The sequence below is a fragment of the Anser anser genome (assembly GCF_964211835.1).
Source record: "Anser anser genome assembly, chromosome: Z".
Lineage (NCBI taxonomy): Eukaryota > Metazoa > Chordata > Aves > Anseriformes > Anatidae > Anser > Anser anser.
This window is the reverse complement of record NC_139723.1, coordinates 15,708,302-15,728,764: the sequence shown is the minus strand read 5'-3', so window position 1 is coordinate 15,728,764 and position 20,463 is coordinate 15,708,302. Positions and strand designations below refer to the sequence as shown.

At 34.1% G+C, this 20,463-nt stretch overlaps 1 long non-coding RNA gene across 2 annotated transcripts in view; it reads left to right on the top strand.

Annotated features, from left to right (window-relative positions):
• LOC310889003 overlaps positions 1 to 20,153 on the top strand; it is a 34,440-nt gene extending 14,287 nt beyond the window's left edge. The window contains exon 3 of one of the 2 annotated variants that reach the window (XR_014576310.1): positions 18,853 to 20,153. This is a non-coding gene — a long non-coding RNA (uncharacterized lncRNA). Of the gene's footprint in view, positions 1 to 6,711; positions 7,403 to 18,852 lie in introns of those variants that run through there. The other variant, XR_014576311.1, reaches the window with a different exon arrangement.
• Positions 20,154 to 20,463: the final 310 nt, after the last annotated feature.

Below are 20,463 nucleotides of genomic sequence, written 5' to 3'. Positions count from 1 at the left end.
TCAATTGTTGTCTTTCACAATGGAGAGAGAGGTAGTAATAACATTACACCTTATCCATTTTTTTTTCCTGACTGATGTCATGTTTTAAACTTGGTATTAATTTGGTATTGTCTTTCATGATTGGAGTTTGTTGGGGCACTGGGAGTGAGTCAAGTCTTATCACCCCTGCACTGTCTAGAAAGAACAGAACTAGAGAAGGAGTTGATTGATTCAGGGGTCAAAGAATTTTTAATTCCTTTTATATGTTTATTATAACATGGAATGCATGAATATAAGAATTTTCAGAGCAGTGGCTGTCTAGTCTGTATGAATACTCTTGCTGATACATCAAATACCTAACAATCCTAAGGAAGGATAAATTCAGTACTTTTAATTTTTACAAACTATAGTTAGTGTGGACAGTGCTAAGTATGAAAGGATCCCAAGTAAATGCACTGATTTTTCAGTATGAACACATCTAAATGAGTTAAAAACTACCTCTGCCTGTCTTCAAAGTTAATTTTGTGTTAAATTTATCCAGCTCAGGTGCATGATTTTAGAAATCACGATAGCTTAACCTACCTTGGTGTGCCTATATATCATATTGTAGCTTAGACAATCTGAGTTACCTATTACTTATTTTCTGGTAATTAAAAGGTTTCATGCTTAAAGGATCAGATTCTGAAATGTTGCTGATTTTCAGTGGAAAGTACTGAGATTATCTCAAGGAGCCTCACTTTGTTCAGAAACAGATTCTTCTTCAGCTTTCACTTCCAGAAAGTGACTATTTTTTATTTTTATTTTTTGAGGCTTTAATCCACCAAAATGTTTTGTATTACTTTGTGTGTGTATATATATGTATATATAAGTATGTATTTCTATGAACTCCTGTATTACAGCTTACTGAAATAGATATTCAAGAGGAGATTCAGGAGTGATAGTTACATGATAGATACTGATAGATCCTGATAGATACATTTCTGCTTTATCTTCATTTAGTAAGAAATAATTCAGCTTATGCATTTTTTATGGAATGGAAAAACAGTGAATCCTTAAGTGTCCATCTCAGAAATAAGAGCTTATTAGCTAGGACTGTGGATGAAAATGTGTGAAGAATCTGCAAGCATTAAAGGAGAAGGAGAATGTACTTCCTAAACAGAGAATGCTCTTTGGGAGAAGTGTTCATTACTTAAAAGAATTAAAGTGAAGCTTTACCCATAACACACAAATGTTTTCTCTCTAACACCCTTGAGCTTTGATCTGAATTTCACCACCAATAATTTGAAATTATCAAATAACTGCGGCATGGACAGACTAAAGGGTTAGGGAAGTATTTTGTGGACAGAAGTAAGCCCTTCAGAACTCAAGAAGCTTTGACAGTAATAGCAAGCTGGTTTGGACATTTGATTTCAGGATGTGAACATAATGTTTCTAGATCAAACCAATGAAGGGGATGAGGTGAAGTGCATGAGGTGGTAATGAGTAAAACGTGAGTTGTATTAACATAGAAAAAAAAAAAAAACACGCCTTACTGTTGTATAATATTTGTATCCCTTCCTGCTCTAATCTGGATCAGCAATTTGATGGGATAGTGAGGGAAGATAATATATCCTGTGAATTGGGTTCACTTCTCAACTTTTTCATGAAGTTGCATGTAAACACTATCAAGACACTGAATTGTGGGAACAAGTCATTTCTTCATCTGCAAAAAGAGGTGATGGTCACAGAGACAGTGAAATAAAAAGATACATGATACCTGAATACTATAAATGACCATAAGCATAGACTTAACAATGGCTCTCTGGAAACATTTTTATAAAGATGTTGCTTAAAACAAAAAGTTTCATATTCAATTTCCCAAAATTTATGTCTTGATCAATAAAATATATTAGATGCATTTTTCTTGCTCTTGTTCTGCAGTCAGGACTTGAGGGTGGTGGTTACGCCCACAGAATCATTAGTGTACAAAACTCAGTGTACAAAACACATCTCCCCTATCTGTGTAAATGTGGACTATAAATAAGGCAGGATTCTTAAAAGGAGAGAAGATTAAAGGCAGAGAAGTCATATTGTTTTGTGAATACATTTATCTTCTGCACATGATGGCTGAGGACTGGATTCAGAAAACCAGAACTTGTGTTCTAGTCCTCCTCCTTGTGGTTTGGATGAGTCTGGCTATCTGGCAAGAGAAATGAAGAAAATAATGAATCATTTACTGACAGTCCTTGTAGCTGTCAAAAGAAATCTTTGGTCTTTACCAGTCAGAAAATGAAGTAATACGAAAATGAAAGCTATGGCTCTTATTCTAAAGGATACAAGTATTTATCTAAGGAGTTCTAGCCTAAACTAAACAATTCGTTAAACTCAGAATCAGTCTATTGTTTTTAGCGCAATATTTGAATTTACAGCAGGATAGCAGAGAACATGCTCAAGGTATTGGGATTCCTTTGCTGGAAGGGCCCAGGAAAAATGCAGTTAGCCGGTTCCTGTTCATTCTCGTTCAGGTTCTATAAGGAACTAAACAGTTTAACCTTCTTTGAATTTAATAGCAGAGGTATGCAATCACACCTGCTCAACATTGGCCCCAGTAGTATTCTAGAAACTAAAAGAATGACACTTGTTTTATTAATTGCATAGCTCTTCAAGTATGGACTGAAATTTTAAAACAGTTACTTTTTGCTTAGGCTCTCCTTGGTAGTCCATGGCTTTTAGAAACTTTCAATAATCAGACGCTGTACTTTTTTTTTTTTTTTTTTTTCCCCAAAGATTTCAAGGGTAAGAAACACACTTACATACTCAGACCACACTCACTACTTAGACTAACTCTCTCTTTTACCTCACCTAAGGGTGAGGGTGAGGGATTATGAGAACGTTAAGCATAATATCAGGGGGTTACAACATGATAATCATCAACTGCAATAACACTCAAATCTAAATGAATAATTTCTTCAAAGAAACCCAACATCTATATGACACTTAGGACAGCAGAACCATGAAAGTTGTGTTTTAACAACTTTAACAATCCAATGAACAAACCCATATAAACTTAGACAAACTGAGGGAAATCTGATGGACTAAACAGAAGCAGAGATTTCCTAATGGATATCTGTAGAACAGATCGATGTGTGTAGCTCTCCTTGCTGTTATTGACCCAAGCTGCTTTCCCAGAGCAAGAAAGAATCCTCCTTCCATTTAGGTAGCAGAATCTTTTCTATATGTGCAAATTGAAGGTAGAAGAAATCAGTTTCATGGTACTTTCTCAAAGCTCCCAAGTGAAAAAAAGCTACGTGGAAATTCACCCACACTTCAAAAGAAGCCTGCACTGAATGTCTTCCAAGTATCAAGTATTCTGAGCAGCTTTTATCTATCTCTACTAATAATTGATCAGACTGTTAAATGTTATGGCACAGTAAACCAGGTGCTAGGTATAGAGAGTGTGGAGTCACACACAGTCCAACCTCAAAGTGATTTGTAAAACTGATATAAAATTTCTTGGACCATAATGAGGAAACCATGTGTGTGGTGGCCTTCACAAAAAAACAATTTAGTGACACATTTTGCAAATCAAAGAATCTCAGATATGTTGCATGGCATCTCACGTGGCAAACCTATTATTTGTCCAAATAATACTGTGTACCAGATACGCAAATTTGATTTGGAGGCTTCAGGTTATTATAAAAAACTGTACACAGCACTAGTTGCTCTATTTTCTATTGTATCAGCTACTGTCCAACTTCATTTTTGGTGTAACGCTAAAGAACATTTTTTTTTTTTTAAGTAAGAATACACATATATTTCAACATATGTAAAATATTAGTTATATTAAAAATGAAAAAGGCTTTTCATTAACCATGTTTGTTTGTTTGTGTTTTCTCTATATTCAATAATTTATTTGCTTTGTGTTAAATTCAAGAAAAAGAAAACCTGAAATTGACTTCTGAACTTCTTATTATAGTGAAAAACAAATCAAGCCAACCAATCAACAAACCAAAAAAAAAGTTAATTTGAAAAATATAACTAAATCCTGGTAAATTACATGGTCAATTAAAAAGAGGTAAAAAAAAGGAGCATAGTGAAATTCTTACAAGATTTTCATTACAAAGTTTTTTACAAAGATGCTCTATTGCATAAACCATTAAATATATAATTAAATAAATAAATAAAGATTAAAGTGAGCCTCTAAACTCTGGACTGTATAGTTACATTCTTTTCTTGTCCTAAGTGCTGCCAGTCTCAGATAAGATAACATATTTTCTAGACAGAAACAAACAAACAAACAATAAAACAATAAATACATTCTGAGTGCTTACAAATATTAAGTAGGTTGATAGGTAAGTGCTGGTGTAATCTTTAATGTATACGTTTTAAGGAGGATTTTATGGTTGCTGAAAGTTGAATGTGTCCCGTGTTTCTGATAACAATATATTAGCATATGAAACCTTCATTTGCTTTTCAGACCCATAGTAATGTATTTTTCTGATGAAACAGTGTTACTAAGGGAAGATTTAAATGCTGGACCAATTAAAAATTCTAACTTTTAAACTGAAATTTTGAATTTTCAAATTTGTACAAATCGGTAAGTTATATCTCACAGAACAGAAAAGAGAGATCTCCCCCCCTTCCCCGCCCCCCCCCCCCCCCCCAAAGACCTTTGACTGCTTGCTTCACAAACAAAACTCATAGACAAGTGTAAATATGGCAAACGTAATTCACAAATCTTATGGTTATAGCTTTGCTAATGAAGTGGGTATGCATGATAGGAGAATTTGGAATATAAAATTAAAACAGAAAATACTGCACACTGGTTAGCTGAAAACAAACATTCATTATCTCTGAAGAATAAAAAAGGGGGATATTACTCAATTACTCCACTGGTAAAGAAGATGTAAACAAGTCTACACAGACAATGACAGTTCCATATTTACTCATTTTTTCAAGGGCTGTTCAGTCTCACACTGGAGAAAAGACTATTCTTTAGTCATACCATATCCTGCTGGCTGCAGTGGCAGCCAGTGTGGTAGTAGCCCCAACTTCTTGTTCTTCTTCAGTTTGTATAAAAATAATCTTTCATCCCAAATGGTTCCAAAGCAGACAAAACAGAGTTCTGGTTTTGCCTCTTTTCCAGACAACCTTTTGTTAAATATTTCAGGTTTGAGAGCATAATATCTTTCTGAGAAATTGTCCTTTTACCAATCAGTTCTAGTAGTTAATTAAGTCCAAATGCCTTTCTACTACTATTTATGTATTTAAGTACAACTATGGTTTTAAATGCATCAATATGTACAGGTGTGTTTAGCTGAGCAAATTTCAGTTCTCTTGGAAGTCACTTTTTCTGGCATAACTAGGTCTTTCAAAACTCTTGACAACCAAAAACATCCTGAGGGCTTAGCATTATGTTGATTTTAATAGGAATTATATATTATAAATGACATTTCATAGTATTATATCATGTAAGTGAAATCAGACAGTTTTGTTCAATTTCAGGACCAAAACACATTCTTAAAATCCATCAATCAATCAGTCAATCAATCAGACTGACTATGTTTACATCTGCATTATTTATGTTTTCTTCTAACTCATCCTGATTTTTTTTTTTAATATTTATGATCATTTCTTATCTTAATGTTTATTTGTTTTTTCAAAGTTCCAAAACTGGACTTGTGTTATTAGTAAAAAATAAAAACATATACAGGAGTAGAAATTCAGGAAGAGGTCTATAATGTTTAAACAAAAAGTTCCTTGAGACAAACAGTGACCAAAATCAGGTGTCATACTAAAACACACACATATATATATATATTTAGCTAAGATTCTTTTGCCCAGGGACTATCTGCCTTTCACTGTCTTTTCTTTCTTTCTAAACTCCAGATTGATATTCATTAATTCTTCTTGTGTAGAAAAAAATATCAAACATGTAAAAATTTGCCAGGTCTTCTTGTGCAGCATTCACCCTGTGGCCTTCATTTTTATTATTTTAATTGTACAGGGCTTTTGAAAGCATTGAAGCACTGAAGTGCACCGCCTATGTGCTTCAGATTGAGTGTTCAAGCAGTAAGCTCTCTCAGTGTAAGAATATCACTACTGCACTAGAATATCTTGGCTTGAGCAAGACGAGTTATTCTGAACTTAAATGTAACAAAAATCAGAAACACACTCTGAATGTCCTCTAGCACTGGCACATCCTGTGCCCCTGGTGAAAATATGGAATTAATGAACACAACGAAGTTTCTTCAAATTCCTATCGTCTTGTTTGCGTAGGTAAATTCATCTTCCTTGGCAGAACATCCAAGTAAGTTTATCAAGTGTGGTTACTTAGTAATTTAGCACATCTACACAGAATTCTTTCAGGTGTAGTGAGGCTGGATGCATGCAGATTCCATTAGTGTTTTTATTTTTTTTTTTGACAAGCAGCAATAAGCCCACCTACATATTTCTAGTATACATAGATAAGAAGTGCAGAAAGAGGTTTTATAGTCTGTGTCAAATATTTTTTCAGTGGAGTCTAAGCATATACTTCGTACATGTATTTTTCTTAAATCTTTGCAACAATAACTATTGACACACATTTCTCCATGTTTCTTTTAATATATTTTTAAAGGAGGACCGATTGTATTTTCAGAGTTGAAGTAAGAACAACATTTACGTAAATTTTGTAGGTTTATCTTGTTATCGATTTATTAATATCAGAAATACTGTAATTCTACTAATGTTTCTTATATTTATATCTTTCAGCTAAATTCTTTACAGAACAAGACAAATGCTAGAATCATGGAATACCTTCCCAGGAATAACAACAAGATTTGTAAAAAATTTTTTTTTAAAAAACTCTTTTGAAAGTATAGTATAAAGTAGGTATGTCACATTGAGTTTTAATCCAGAATAAATTTCTGTATAACAATGTAAGTTTATCATAAGTCAGAAAACCCACTTGAGAAAAAAAGTAAATACTTGGGAAACAAAATTTGATGGAGCATGTCTACAACTGTAATTACAACTCTGACTGCATACCTCCTTCATCTACATTTTCATACCATACCATACCTTTTAAAATGTAAACCAAACATGAAACACCTTTGTTATTACATAAAATTCTGGAGAACCATTCACTAAGAACAGATCATTTGTACATAAGCTACAGTCTCTGCAAGCATTTTCTGGAAATTCCTCCTGCTTACATGGCTGTGTCTCTTGACATAAGTGTCAATCAAAATGTATGACTGTCAGAAGTCAAAACCTGTGTTGTTGCTTTGATATGATGGCAGACTGTGCTGGAACTGCTTGCCACCAGCGAGAGCTCAAATCACTGCAAAACTGCCTTGGATTCTGTAGTGCGCAAAGTCCTCACGGTCAGTGAGCACACCACGGACATCTCTTCTGCCCTTCTGTTAAGCAGGCAGATAACGTGGGCTGAGCAGTTGTCCTGAACACGGTTACAGATCCCACAGATCACTGCAATGCCTAGGTTTATTATTTCTTTTGCTCCATTTAAATTCAATAAATTATAAACAATGTATTAGTAAAATGATTATGTGAAAAATTATTCTTTCTATTATTTTGATTCACATGCCAGGCTTGTCTGTGTGCTAGCACAGTAATATCAGTATGCTAGTACCAGTAAAAATAAGCAGGAGTTCGAGGTTAAATTTTATTAACATTATGGATTTTTAAACCTCATCCACAGAACAGTGCGTTTCTTTCACTTATTAAATAACAGAATTAAAATCAGATTTTCAGTATTTCTTCACTGTTAGTAATTTTTTAAAAGTTAAAGGCATTAAGCTGTAGTTATACTAAAATCAGCCTCCTTGGCATATAAGAGGAAAGGAAGTAGAAGGTATGTTTATCTTTCATACCTAAGACGTCTGCAAAAAGTTTTCCAATAGAAAATTTGTTATTCAAAGCTTTTCGTGAAAATTTAAGGTGACATGCTTGTCCATTAGAATAAGATAATAATATCTGAAATCTTAAACATTAAAACAAACAAATAATAAAAAAAAAATCTACCCTGTAAGCAAGATAACCAGGACAAATTAATTTCAAAATATATCTGCCATTTTATTTTTTTTCCCAGAAGTGGAAAAGCTTATACTGCATGTTAACAATTTATTTTAGAAATTAGCCTTACCAAGATGAATATATGACTTTATTTTCATTTTTGACTACTTCTTAAAGTCTGGGGATTGAAAACAGATCACAAGAACTTCACTAAAAACATTTGTTAAACTTCATCTGTATTTCCATATTTCCCTTCCCTTCCCTTCCCTTCCCTTCCCTTCCCTTCCCTTCCCTTCCCTTCCCATCCTTTCCCTTCCGCTCCCTTGTTTTGGAACTGGATGGTCTTTAAGTTTCCTTCAAACCAGGATATAGTATGTTGCTGTCAGGATATGATGTAAATTAAGCATAAAGCTGACAGTGTACACAAGTACAATTATTCTTATATGAAAACCTCTGTCAATATAAGTCTAGAGTAACCCCCTAAAGAAACAGAGAACCTACGTTATGAGAAAGAGGAAGGAAGGAAGGAAGGAAGGAAGGAAGGAAGGAAGGAAGGAAGGAAGGAAGGAAGGAAGGAAGGAAGGAAGGAAGGAAGGAAGGAAGGAAGGAAGGAAGGAAGGAAGGAAGGAAGGAAGGAAGGAAGGAATTGGCATATATTATAATTGTATTATAACTGGACCCCTCTCTGTTTACCAAAGGTCATGGGAGTCTCAGGATATCCCTGCTGCCGGGAAACTAGCCAATGTTATACTTATCTACAATAAGGGCATGAAAGAAGACCCAGGAAACTACAGACTTGTTAGTCTAACCTCAGCCTCTGGAAAAGAGTTATGGAGAAGATTGTCCTGAGGGATATTGAAAGGCACTTTAGAAACTAAGCTGTTAACTGGCATATTCAACATGCCATTGGTTCTTCAAGGGAAAGTCCTGCCTCAATAATATGATCTCCTTCTATGATAAGGTCACCTGCCTAGTGGACGAAAGGAAGGCGGTAAAAGTAATCTTTCTTGATTTCAGTAAGGCCTTTGAGATCCTTGCAAGATCTCCTTATGTCTCATCCCTGTGTTTTCAAGGAATAAAAATGTGTTGGCTTTATTTTTCTTTTTTTTGTTATTGTTTGTTTGTTACAGAACATCTGCTGTTTTTCATATGTTCAAGAATGTTTAAAAAAGTATATATCCAGCATTCAGTTCTCTCTCTCTTTTTTTTTTTTTTTTTTTGTATTTTCATCTGAGACATCATTTTACTGTTTAAAATTAGTTAGTACTTTAGGTCTGTCGAACTCTATCTGTTTTTATATGTTATTTAAGTCTTTATTTAAGTGGATACTTTCTTGGAATGCCTAACGGTTTTCCCATCATCTGAGAAGCTGAAACAGACCACTGAAAACAAACATAATTTGTTTACTTAATCTTTTAATAAGTTTGCCCAAGTCTGGGAGTCAGTTAAACAGAACTTTAATGGAATCAATGTGGAAATTCAATACAAGAATCAAAGGTAGTGGAGCTCCACTTTGGATTGGTGGGATTTTTTAAAGGTAGAAACCTGTGTGTTTGTTTCAGTGACTAAACTCTTTCTACAAAAGTTCTAATATATAAGAATTTAGCATTTATTTTGATAGGGATTCCTTCATCAGCTGCATCACTATCAACAGAGATAAACAGACATCTAAGTGTGACCCATAATTTTTCCCCTATCCTACAGAGATAACTTCTTCCTCACTGGAGAAAAGAGGTGTTGTGTCATCTAGGCTGAAGTTTTGTAGCTATATCTTACTTATCAGCTAATCTAAACACTGCCTACAAAGTAGCACAAATGTCTCTCTAGAAAGACAGTTGGCAATTAAGTTTATATCTAGAGGTGTACATTTTTCACTCTCTACTAATGACCCTAACAATTTTATATTTATTTGAGATTTCTTCATCCATATATAGATTTCTAAACGTATATGTGAATCTAACAGTTCCTCATCCTGAAACACTTTCAAAATCAGAGAGTAAAAAAATAAATATGTAACAAATAAATAATGACAATAAAATGCCCTTTGAAATTAAAATGTGATATGTATATTAAACAGCTATAGATATTGCTTCAATTAGCATTTTCCTTTAAATGTTTTAACCCAGGGAAGTTAACTGGAAATGATGCATATTCACTCTTATAAATATTTAAAGAAAGAAATATTATTGCAAGGTTTAATTGTTTTTTGAAATGCAATATACACTTATATATATAAACAAGGAATTCATACTGCAGTCCTTTGATTGTTAGCAGGTCTCTTATGTGTACTACTTTCCCAGAAGTTTACTGGAATTGTGACAACAGTCCCTGGTAAGACAGGAGGAAATTTAAAATATCAAAACAGCAAGATATTCCCCATCCATTTCTTTATAAGTTCAAATTTTTTTTTTAATGTTTGAACTCAATAATTAAAGGTATAAATCAAAGATCTCAAAGCTTTAAAATGACAGATCTGAATGCTAAAAACAATACTATCCATCTTGCTTCTAAAGATTTTCATGCAGTATTTAAATATGCAGGCTAATTATCACTAGGCCCTTTTCTCGCTTAGTCTAATCAGATTGCCCTGTTCTAAGAATATATCAGAATTGCTGAATCCAGAATGAAATTGTCTATATGTTTTGGATTAACTTGTCAAATAACATGGAGTTTATGAGTGCATGTGGCAAACACCTCTTGAGTCTGGTGGGCAAAGCAAAGAGGAAGAATGATGCTTCAACTAAAGCAGTTGTGCAATGTCTTTTTCCACCAAAGTGCTTGTACAGAAGCCTTGGAAAATCACGTAAAATTGGGCTTTGCAAAGTACTTCACAAGCAGTTTGTTGTACCCTGAGAGATGATTTGCAGAAGAGTTTACTAGGGAAAGACACAAAGTAGCTAAAAATACAGGTAACTGGAAAAATCTGTGCAAAGATCTTCAAAAGGTGAAGGGTAAATTAAGCAGTACACTTAAAGGTAAATTAGCAGTACTTCATGTTTTTGAAGAGAGACCACTACCAATATTTGAGCTACATAGCCCTGCAATCTGGATGCACAACCTGCCTGTTGGAGATTTTTTTTTTTTTTTTTCTGGAAGGCAAATCAATTTTTGTATATTTTTTCTCTTTTGCCAAGAACTAGAAATTGAATGTAGATGATGAACAGGAAGATTATCGAGAATATTTCATTGTTTTACAAGACTGTCAGAGCTGTAGGAGACACTGCGCAGAATAGTTTCTGAAGCCTCTGTTGTTTGAATGAAACTGGTGGAAGCTGAACCAAATTCTTACAGGTATAAGTCACAGTTATTCTGAGACTCATACCCTTGAATGTTTTTCTTCAAAGTACAAGATACTGTATTATCAGTGTTAAATACAGATCTGCATATGGAAGTATGGTGCAAGGTTTAATTGCTGGGCAGCATCTAAACAGCAACACCATGTTACCTAAAATCTATCAATAATTTAATTTTAAGTTTGGGTAGATAATATTTGATGCTTCCAGAATATGGCAGTATACATCACTAATATTTCAAAACAACCTACTTATTTAGCCTGAGGATTTACTTATAGAATTGAAAGCCCCAAAACCAACTGTATCTCTGAGGATAGCTCAATCTAATGTTGAAGTGAGTAGAATTAAAGCATGTTGTGTCCCCTTGAGAAGACAGTCACTGTGTAACTTAACAACATCTCTGAGATCAATTCCCCTCTACATCCCAACCACATCTCTATTCACAGAGCTCATTTTTCCCTTTGCTCTGTGTGGGAGAGACATTGATCTCTCATTTTTGTAAGACCAATCCAATTTTAACCTCTCTTTGCATTCAGCTCCAGTTGAAAATAAGAGGTTTGAAGTATGACATCGTTCATGCATTCAAAGCCATAATCTAATTGCATTAGATCCAGTCATCTGTGATTTGGAAATCACTCCTAATCCTTTCTGATATTTTGTGCACAACAGCAGCCAGGGAAATGGGAAGGCCAATTCAGTGTTCTTGCTCTGGTTCTAGATATCAAAGATTCTATTTTCAATGTTGCTTCAGCTCTGGTGTTCATCTGACTGGTTTAGATACTGCTAAACTTTTCAGAGCTGTGCATTACAGTAAATAATAATGTTTCCTTAAGAAGAATGAAATTAAGCTCTCAAGTGTGTTCCTTTAAGAAATGAGAAAGATAATCTCTCAAATATATGAATAAGAGAAATATCAGAATAGAAAATGAGATCTCAAATAAAGTGAAAATGGAGAATTACAGCCCATTTTCACTGCAGTACTAGCTCATCCATGCCTGAATGTTGAACATAATGTGTTCAGACCATGTACCACACCCTAAAAGTAGTTAGGCATCCACTAGATGCTTCATTTTGTTTACACTCAGACAACCCATGATGTTCACTCATCTATCAATGTCATACTGCAAAGCAATCATGAGGCTTGTCTAACGAATGCTAATGACTTTCTTATTGAAAGAATAGTAAATCTGTATGTCATCAGCTTACCTAAGGTAACTTAATACACAACTAATTTAATTAACTTTGGCAATTAAGACAAAGTTGAAAATCATATAAGTTGAAAATCTGGTGTTGTAAAGATACTCTCAAGTCATAATGAATAGTTAGTGTCTGATAGTGTTTGATTAGGGTGATTAAAATCAATCTATAGTCATAGAACAAAAGTTTAATTGAGGATGAAGTTAGTTGTAAGCAGAATAATCAACAAGTATCCAAAGAGGTTTCCCAGCTATTTTCTATACATTCTCTATCTGGTATATGCAATCATCAGTAAATGCCTAGCACTTCTCATCTGTGAAGTTCGTAATGCCATGTGTTGAGGATAAACAGAAAACACTGAAGTGAAATCTTGAAAACAGTCCAGGTGTGCTTTTTGTTTGAATAGTTAAATTAAAAAAAAAAAAAAAAAGGTATGAGTGTGAACATATTATCTCTATACATGATTATGCATGTAGCTCACACAGACATAAGTGATAGAAACTGAAAATGAACCTTTGTTGAGTAGACTGTGCAACTGGAAAATAGGACTTGAAATGGAAGGGGCGTAGATATTATGTAGTGTCTCGGTGCTTAGAAGCTTCTGTTCTTCCTGTGCAAAGAAAGTACATGTCATGTTCCAATCCTCCTACCCTGCTAAAAGTAAATAAATAAGTAATTCTTTCTTACTGCTACATGTATTTAGAAATAAAGTTCAATACTCATTAAGTCTGTTCAGTGAAGTCAAAATGGTGTATTCAGTGGATGGTATGGGATAAAGGAACAAAATCAGTATTATAATAGTGACAAAAAGGCAAACACACACCTTACTTAAAATCTAAATATTGTAAGCTCTAACAAATATTCTACTTTATATTCTACTCAATATACTTTTTATTATATTCTACTTAATGCTAATAGATTAGATCATGGTCCTGACAAAATAATCCTTTGATCTTTTTTATTCTTAATGCTTCATAGACATAGGCTATAAGATTTTTCCATCTCCTTCCCTGAGGAGTACTCTCAAAGCATACTCTAGCCTACTGAAACAGTTTAAGCATGTCTTTTATGTGAATCAACATTGAACATTGTATGCTTCTTTCCTCAAGCTTCTGAAATACAAAATATTGACCAAATTACTCCACACTGTTATATTATGAATATCAAAATCTTGTTTCTTCATCACTTATTGCAGTTGAAGTAGTTGTGTAACAGACTCTGCTGTTTCCTTGCTCTTGGTATTGGATACTTCTGAAACAATACCTTATATATACACATGCATATAGAAATCAATGTGCTTTTTTTCTTTGGGGGGGGGAGAGGGGGAAAGGGAAAGGGAAAGGGAAAGGGAAAGGGAAAGGGAAAGGGAAAGGGAAAGGGAAAGGGAAAGGGAAAGGGAAAGGGAAAGGGAAAGGGAAAGGGAAAGGGAAAGGGAAAGGGAAAGGGAAAGGGAAAGGGAAAGGGAAAGGGAAAGGGAAAGGGAAAGGGAAAGGGAAAGGGAAAGGGGAGGGGAGGGGAGGGGAGGGGAGGCGAGGCGAGGCAAGGCAAGGCAAGGCAAGGCAAGGCAAGGCAAGGCAAGGCAAGGCAAGGCAAGGCAAGGAATAAAAGGTTCTTTTATCTTACTTTTCCAAGTCAGGATATCTTATGGCATTTTTGTAACTGACCTGCAATCTCACTCTGATTCATTCATACTAGATGATTGGTCTCTTCTGATCTGGGCCTCATTTGATAGAATACAACTTACTGGGATACTTTTTTTTTTTTTTTTTTTTTTCCAAGAACCTTCCAGTGTTGAAGTTAGCAGCTGGTTAAAGAATTGTCCTTCACTATTTTTTTTTTTTTGTCTCTTAAATTTCCATATCAAATATCATTGTTTTCATACCTTTTATTCATTTTTATTGCCTGGAATATTTGACCAATCATTCTTCTTTTCAATGTACTTTCCTACAAAGTTAAGGAGAATAATTTCTCTTTCCCATGTAGAAACAGAAAAAAACTTATTACTTAGAGGTAGAAACCTCCCCTGTGCCTTGTGAATAATGTCATCAAACAGCAAGAACAAGAGCTTCTGACCCTGTGATTGGTGCTCCTTTCTCATGTAGCTGGGTGAGAGAAAAATTGTCTCCCACTGCCAATTTTTTATAAGATTTCAGTCTGAACTCAAATAAAATGCTGTCCCTTCTCCAAACAGGACATATACTGTCTTTTTTAAGCATTTGATGACATCTTAAAACTTGGCCTTGAAAATCACAAGAAGTGTGCAACCATCTTTAATGTTGGAGTGTGTGTCTCCTGCTTTCTCCTGTTTTCCAGGATGGAGAACATGACACCAGTATGTCACGTTCTCAGCCAAGCACTTCAGCATATGATTCACCACTAAGAAGGTCCAGCTGGAAGAATAAGTAATTGGAGATTCCTACTTTAAGGACCTGTTTCCATGGAGGTAAAGGGCCTGATCCAAAGTCCAATGACACCTAGAAACCTCTCCTTCAGTCTCATAGCTTATTTTTTTCTTTTTTTCCTTTTTTCTTTCAGTGATCTGTGTTACTGTGACATCTTGCTGCTTGGATCTACTCTTTTTTTTTTTCACCAACACAATTTACAAACAGTTTTTTCCTGTGCTCTCTTTGTTTTGCATTTTCTTCTTCATTATAGTTTATTGGGCCCTATACTTAGTTGAAGGATTTTATGGGAGCAAAGGCTGGACCCAGATGAACTATTTAAGAATTTTATTTAAAACAGAAATGTTTTAGATGCCAGCTCCATGTTTGAAAAATTTGTGCACCATACCTTCCTAAAGCCATGCAGGAGACACCTAGCAGAACCAAAGAGGTATTGCAATGACATTAACTTTGGTATAATGCCTTTACCACAGCCAGACAATAAAGTACAATTGTAGTATACTATGATTTCAAGGAAATAAAACAGTTGGAAAAATGTGAATGAATTCTGTCCCTTTGTTTTATCTGACACAAGATATTTTGAAAATTTATTTTTAGTGGTATCCTTCATTTTAAATTATATATGCTAATGACACAATATTTGCATATGCTATGATATTTTAATAGACTAAAAGACCTTGAGCTTTCAAGGCTCAAGACTTGATAGCCAATCCAAAAACAGCTATTAATTTTCATTTATTTTTCAGAGGTAAAGGTGATCGAGCCAGATGGTGAAGTCTTTTAATTGCACATCATAAAGACATGCATAAGAAAGAATAAAATTGCTCTGAAGTTCTGATCTGGTTTTGTTATTGCTGCTGTTGTTGCTTTTATTTATGCCACAAAAAAACATGAAGTTCAGGGTTCTTGTATACACTATGAGGGATGAAAATAACTGTGAAATAGCCATAATTTTTCAATTGTTTTTTGACTGACTCAGTGTAGAAAGTAAAAGTGACTTGATCTGATGGTCCACTGTAAAAGAGGCCACTGGAATCACAATGGATAATCCTTATAATTCTTATATTTTTATACCAGAAAAGGTAGCAAACCTCAGATATAATTATGATGAATTTTACAATAAATTAGGGACTGCTAAAACTTAGATATCATGCAGCTGATACACAAGATGAATTACTTGATCTGTAGAGATTTAATAATAAAAAGGTAAAAGAACTTTTTGTAAGTTCTATATACTTTTGTAAGTTCTAATACTAAGTATAAGAACACTAGTTTTCTATGGTTTTATTCTTTATTTTTCCACCCATGTAAACCTATATAAGTTATCCTTATTTATGTATACCACGTTGACAGATTTTGCTTATCTAGACAGAAACAATCAATGGTGTTTGTAGAGTGACAATTACTTTGATGGCTCTATAAAACCTACACCAATGCTTTATTTAGGTGAGGATAAACAATACCTAAATAACTATATACTTTTAATATCTGTTTAAAATATTGTGCTTACTAGTACTACTACTACTACTACTACTACTACTACTACTAGTCTATTTATTTAATTTATTTTCCTACTTTTGTGTTTTAATATACTTGGTTTTGTTATTCTAGTTTTAATACTCCTTTAAACGGTATCTTAACAAAAATCATGAGTAAAATGATCGATAGAGAGAAATGCATTTCTTAGCAACAAACAATAGTTATGTTGCACATACATAAAACATTTAAAGTACATCTGCCTTTCGTTTAGTCTTTCAACAAAGAGTGGTTTGACTTCTAATTTAAGTGGAGTTGGAGTTTTGTAGGTCTAGGTCACAAATACAGCTGAGGGTGCATACAATAATGTTATCTGTTTTCTGATAACAACTGATTATACATTTTTTTACTGAATTTAAATATCATGCTCATGATCCAACACTGTGTGTTGGATCTTACATTCTCTTTCCCATCCAGCTTTATATAGAGAACTAGTTCAACATACTTAGTCTTTATGTTCTACTTTTTTTTCTTTTTTTCCTCAAAAGGCAGCAATGTTTATATGTGAGAATAACCTTTAAAACAATGATGTATTGCAAAATCAGCACAATAATATTTTCTGAAAATATTCTGTGTGACAGTTAATGCAGAAGAAAACATCTGAGTGAATTTCTCCTCTTGCAGGTGTCTCTTTCTCCTGTCTTTTTGAAGAAAATAGTGTGTTTTGATTATTTAAATTCACCTTGTGTTGGAAGAATCAAGTTTCATTCATAGCCCTTCTATTAATCCATGTGATTTAAGTACTTATCATCTGAATTAATGATAATTGTTCTGTCTGTTCAAATGTTTAGGTATATGTGTGTCCCTCTCCTTGCATCAGTGAATATAAAATTATGCCATCGATTTAGCTACATATGTGGCTGAATGTCAGAAATTATCTGCATTTGCGTGGAGAAGAAGATTTCAAGGAAGTGTCAAGCTTGTTAGCCTGTTTTGAACCTCAGTTCCATCCTCCATTTGTGTTTTGATTATGCATCTAAATACAACATAGCACACTACCACATCAGAGCAATATCATGCTTACATACAGCGCAGAGTAGGTGGCATGTCATAGCAGCACAGAAATAGTCACTCCAATTGTAGAAGGTTGTGGGGCAGGAAAGCAAGGTTATAAAAAAAAAAAAAAAAAAAAAAAACATTGCTTCAATCAACACTGCCTGTGACAAAAAGATAAAGAATGGCCCTGGGAGATTATTTATGCTGCTCAATTCAGTCTACCTCCATTATCTGAGGGAAGAAAAGTCAAGTGAAATCTGATGTCATTGAACACCATTAGTTCTCAGTAAACAGCAAATATTATAGAACGATGAGACTACAGTAAGGACTAATATGTCTGTCTTCATTTTTAAGTCTTTAATTTACATTTCTCTTTCAGATAAAGACAGAGCAGACTGAAGTAAAATATTTTTGAAAGCTCTTGATCTTTTATTTTAAAATATTCATTTTGAAATGGTATTAAAAAGAATCATTATGAAAAATTCTAGTGAATATCATTGAGTCTCCAGAAATACCATATTCTAGTGCAATGAAGGAAGACGGGCTTTACAAAAAAAAAGAAAAAACGGTACCAGAAGGCAGAAAAATAAAAGGATTGTGAAGGATTTGTCTTCACGTAGTCATGTCTGTGGCTGGTCACAGACATCCAGAATTATGATATTTAGAAGACCTTCCTATAAGTCCTACCACCCCCAAAAATAGGTATATCACAGCAAAGCAGTAGTAGAAGAAATAAAAGTGAAATAAGCAATGAGGAAAAAAAAAAAAACCTCACCCTTTATTTATTCAAGTGCTGCTTGCTGTGATATTGAGGCATAAGACAATGATTCACTACAATAGATTCTCATTTTGATGATAAGCACATGTGCTAGATTTTTCTCTTCCCATCCCTTTTGCACTAGTTTTTATGTAGGCACTAATTAGTAGGTACAAACTGGAATTAACACTGAGTTGAAGGGTTTAGAGAACAAGCCACAGTTCACAATTCTGATTATAACTGGCAGGGCTATATCATGAGGGATACTTATCATAAGTTGCTTTATCAGTTTTAAGTGAAAAATTGCAGACTCATTCCTAAAACCCATCTGGTTCACATCATAAAGGGTTTGGATGAAAAAGAAAAAAGAAGAGAGAATTAGGAGGTAATGGTAGCTAACATTCCCCAAATGCATCCAATTTATTGGTAAATACAAAGGTTCTCCTACCCAAATCATCAGAAATGAGTTCAGATCTGCTTTGGAAGGAGTCTGTACTGCCAACAGGTAAAGAGGGCCATTCTGTTGTGAAATAACTTAATAATTAAACAGGCTCAATAAACTGTTATTTCAGAGTTCTGTTGACCTCCACATGGGCTGAATCAGGCATGTTATGACTAAGGGGAAAGGAAGAATGCAGAAATAGGGGAAAATCAAAGATATAATATTAAAAGTTTTTTTTTTTTTTTTTTTTAATAGGCTTTTAAAAATCCGTGTGCTAGAAGACTGCAATCTCACAGAACATGGATGAGAGATACTATCCTCATGCAGTGAAAAGCTTTACTCTTTTGCTTTAGCTACCACACAGGAAATCTGAAACTGGTCTGAAACTGATTTGAAGCTTTACCTCATAAAATAGCAACCAAGAATATATAATGTGAATACAGATGTCATCATCTACTTATGTCACATTCCTGAGAAGAAATCTTAATTTTCCTGTAGTTTGTATCAGAACTTCAATGGCCTCCAGAAATGTAAATGGTTTGACCTGCCAGCCTCAAAGAACTACCAGGCTTTTATTTTATTTTCATTTTCCTTTTTTTTTTTTTTTCCTTCTCACAAGGCATAGAATATCACTCTAGCTAGCATCTCACTTAATTTAGATTGTAATAAACAAGTTAGTTGCAAAGTCTTCTCTTCAGTGTATGCATAGCTTAATGTTCTATTAGAACTCTTGATTAATGGATGTTTCAACTCCTAAGTTCTGGCAATGTGTTAATGATTATAATAACAAAGTAATGTGAACTGAAGAGAAAGAAAAAATAATCAAGTCTTTGAAATGAGGAGATAGAAATAAGCTGCTTTTCCCTGCATAATATATTTGCACAAGTTGTAGTCCAAGTATACATGTAAATGATTAAAATCTAATAAGCAATGATAGGAGACTTTGATTTTCATCAGAAAACTTTACACTGAATATATGCTAATTTAAAGTAGCAGCATAAATGATTTAGGTGCAATCAGCGGTGCCTATATAGGAAGCCTCCTCTCTTCAAGTTGTTTTAAATGCGCTTCACTTCTGCCTGCAGCAATAAGGTAGCATAAATGTTTAGTTGTCAATGCAAACTACTGCAAAATTACCGTTTTGCATCTGGGTGTCTATAGAAGGAGCTGTTTGGTACTGCTGTTGTGGATAAAATATATGGCAGGGACATGATTCCTTTAATCTCTATCCCTCTTGATATCTTTTGCTTGCTTGTTGTTGAAAGAACACTGTTCACCTTTCAGATCTCATTGAACTTAAACGGTTGCACTATTTTTAGACAGGATCTGGGGCTTGACTTGTCATGGAGACAACATATGTTATGCTTTATAAATATATCATCTGCTTCTCAGCTTTATGAGAGTAGAATTAAAATGTTTCCATTGGTCTTCAGACCTATGGATCTATGTATTTTATTTGTTGATAGAATGAGTATGATTCTATCACCAACAACATCTGAGTTATTTGAATGGTATGAAAATAAAATTTGTCATATATTTGTACTATAGTAAAGAAAGGGAAAATGCTTGCTCTGTGAACATTTGAATTTTTCTTTTATTTTAATCACAGGTGTGAAAAGCTTGATAGCAGGCCAGTGAATGTTCACATGAGATGATTTCAAGACCATTAGACTACTCATAAATGAATTATAGTTCTATGTGTGTAGAGATTAAACTGAATGAGCAGAACTATTAAACCACTCTGCATTGCTGAAGACAGTAGATAAGGAGGGCAGGTTCATATCTTATTTGCAAGTCAGCAAACACATGACTCATGAGGTGAGGAATGCCTGACCTCATTATCATCTGCCAGGCCCATTTCTTTCC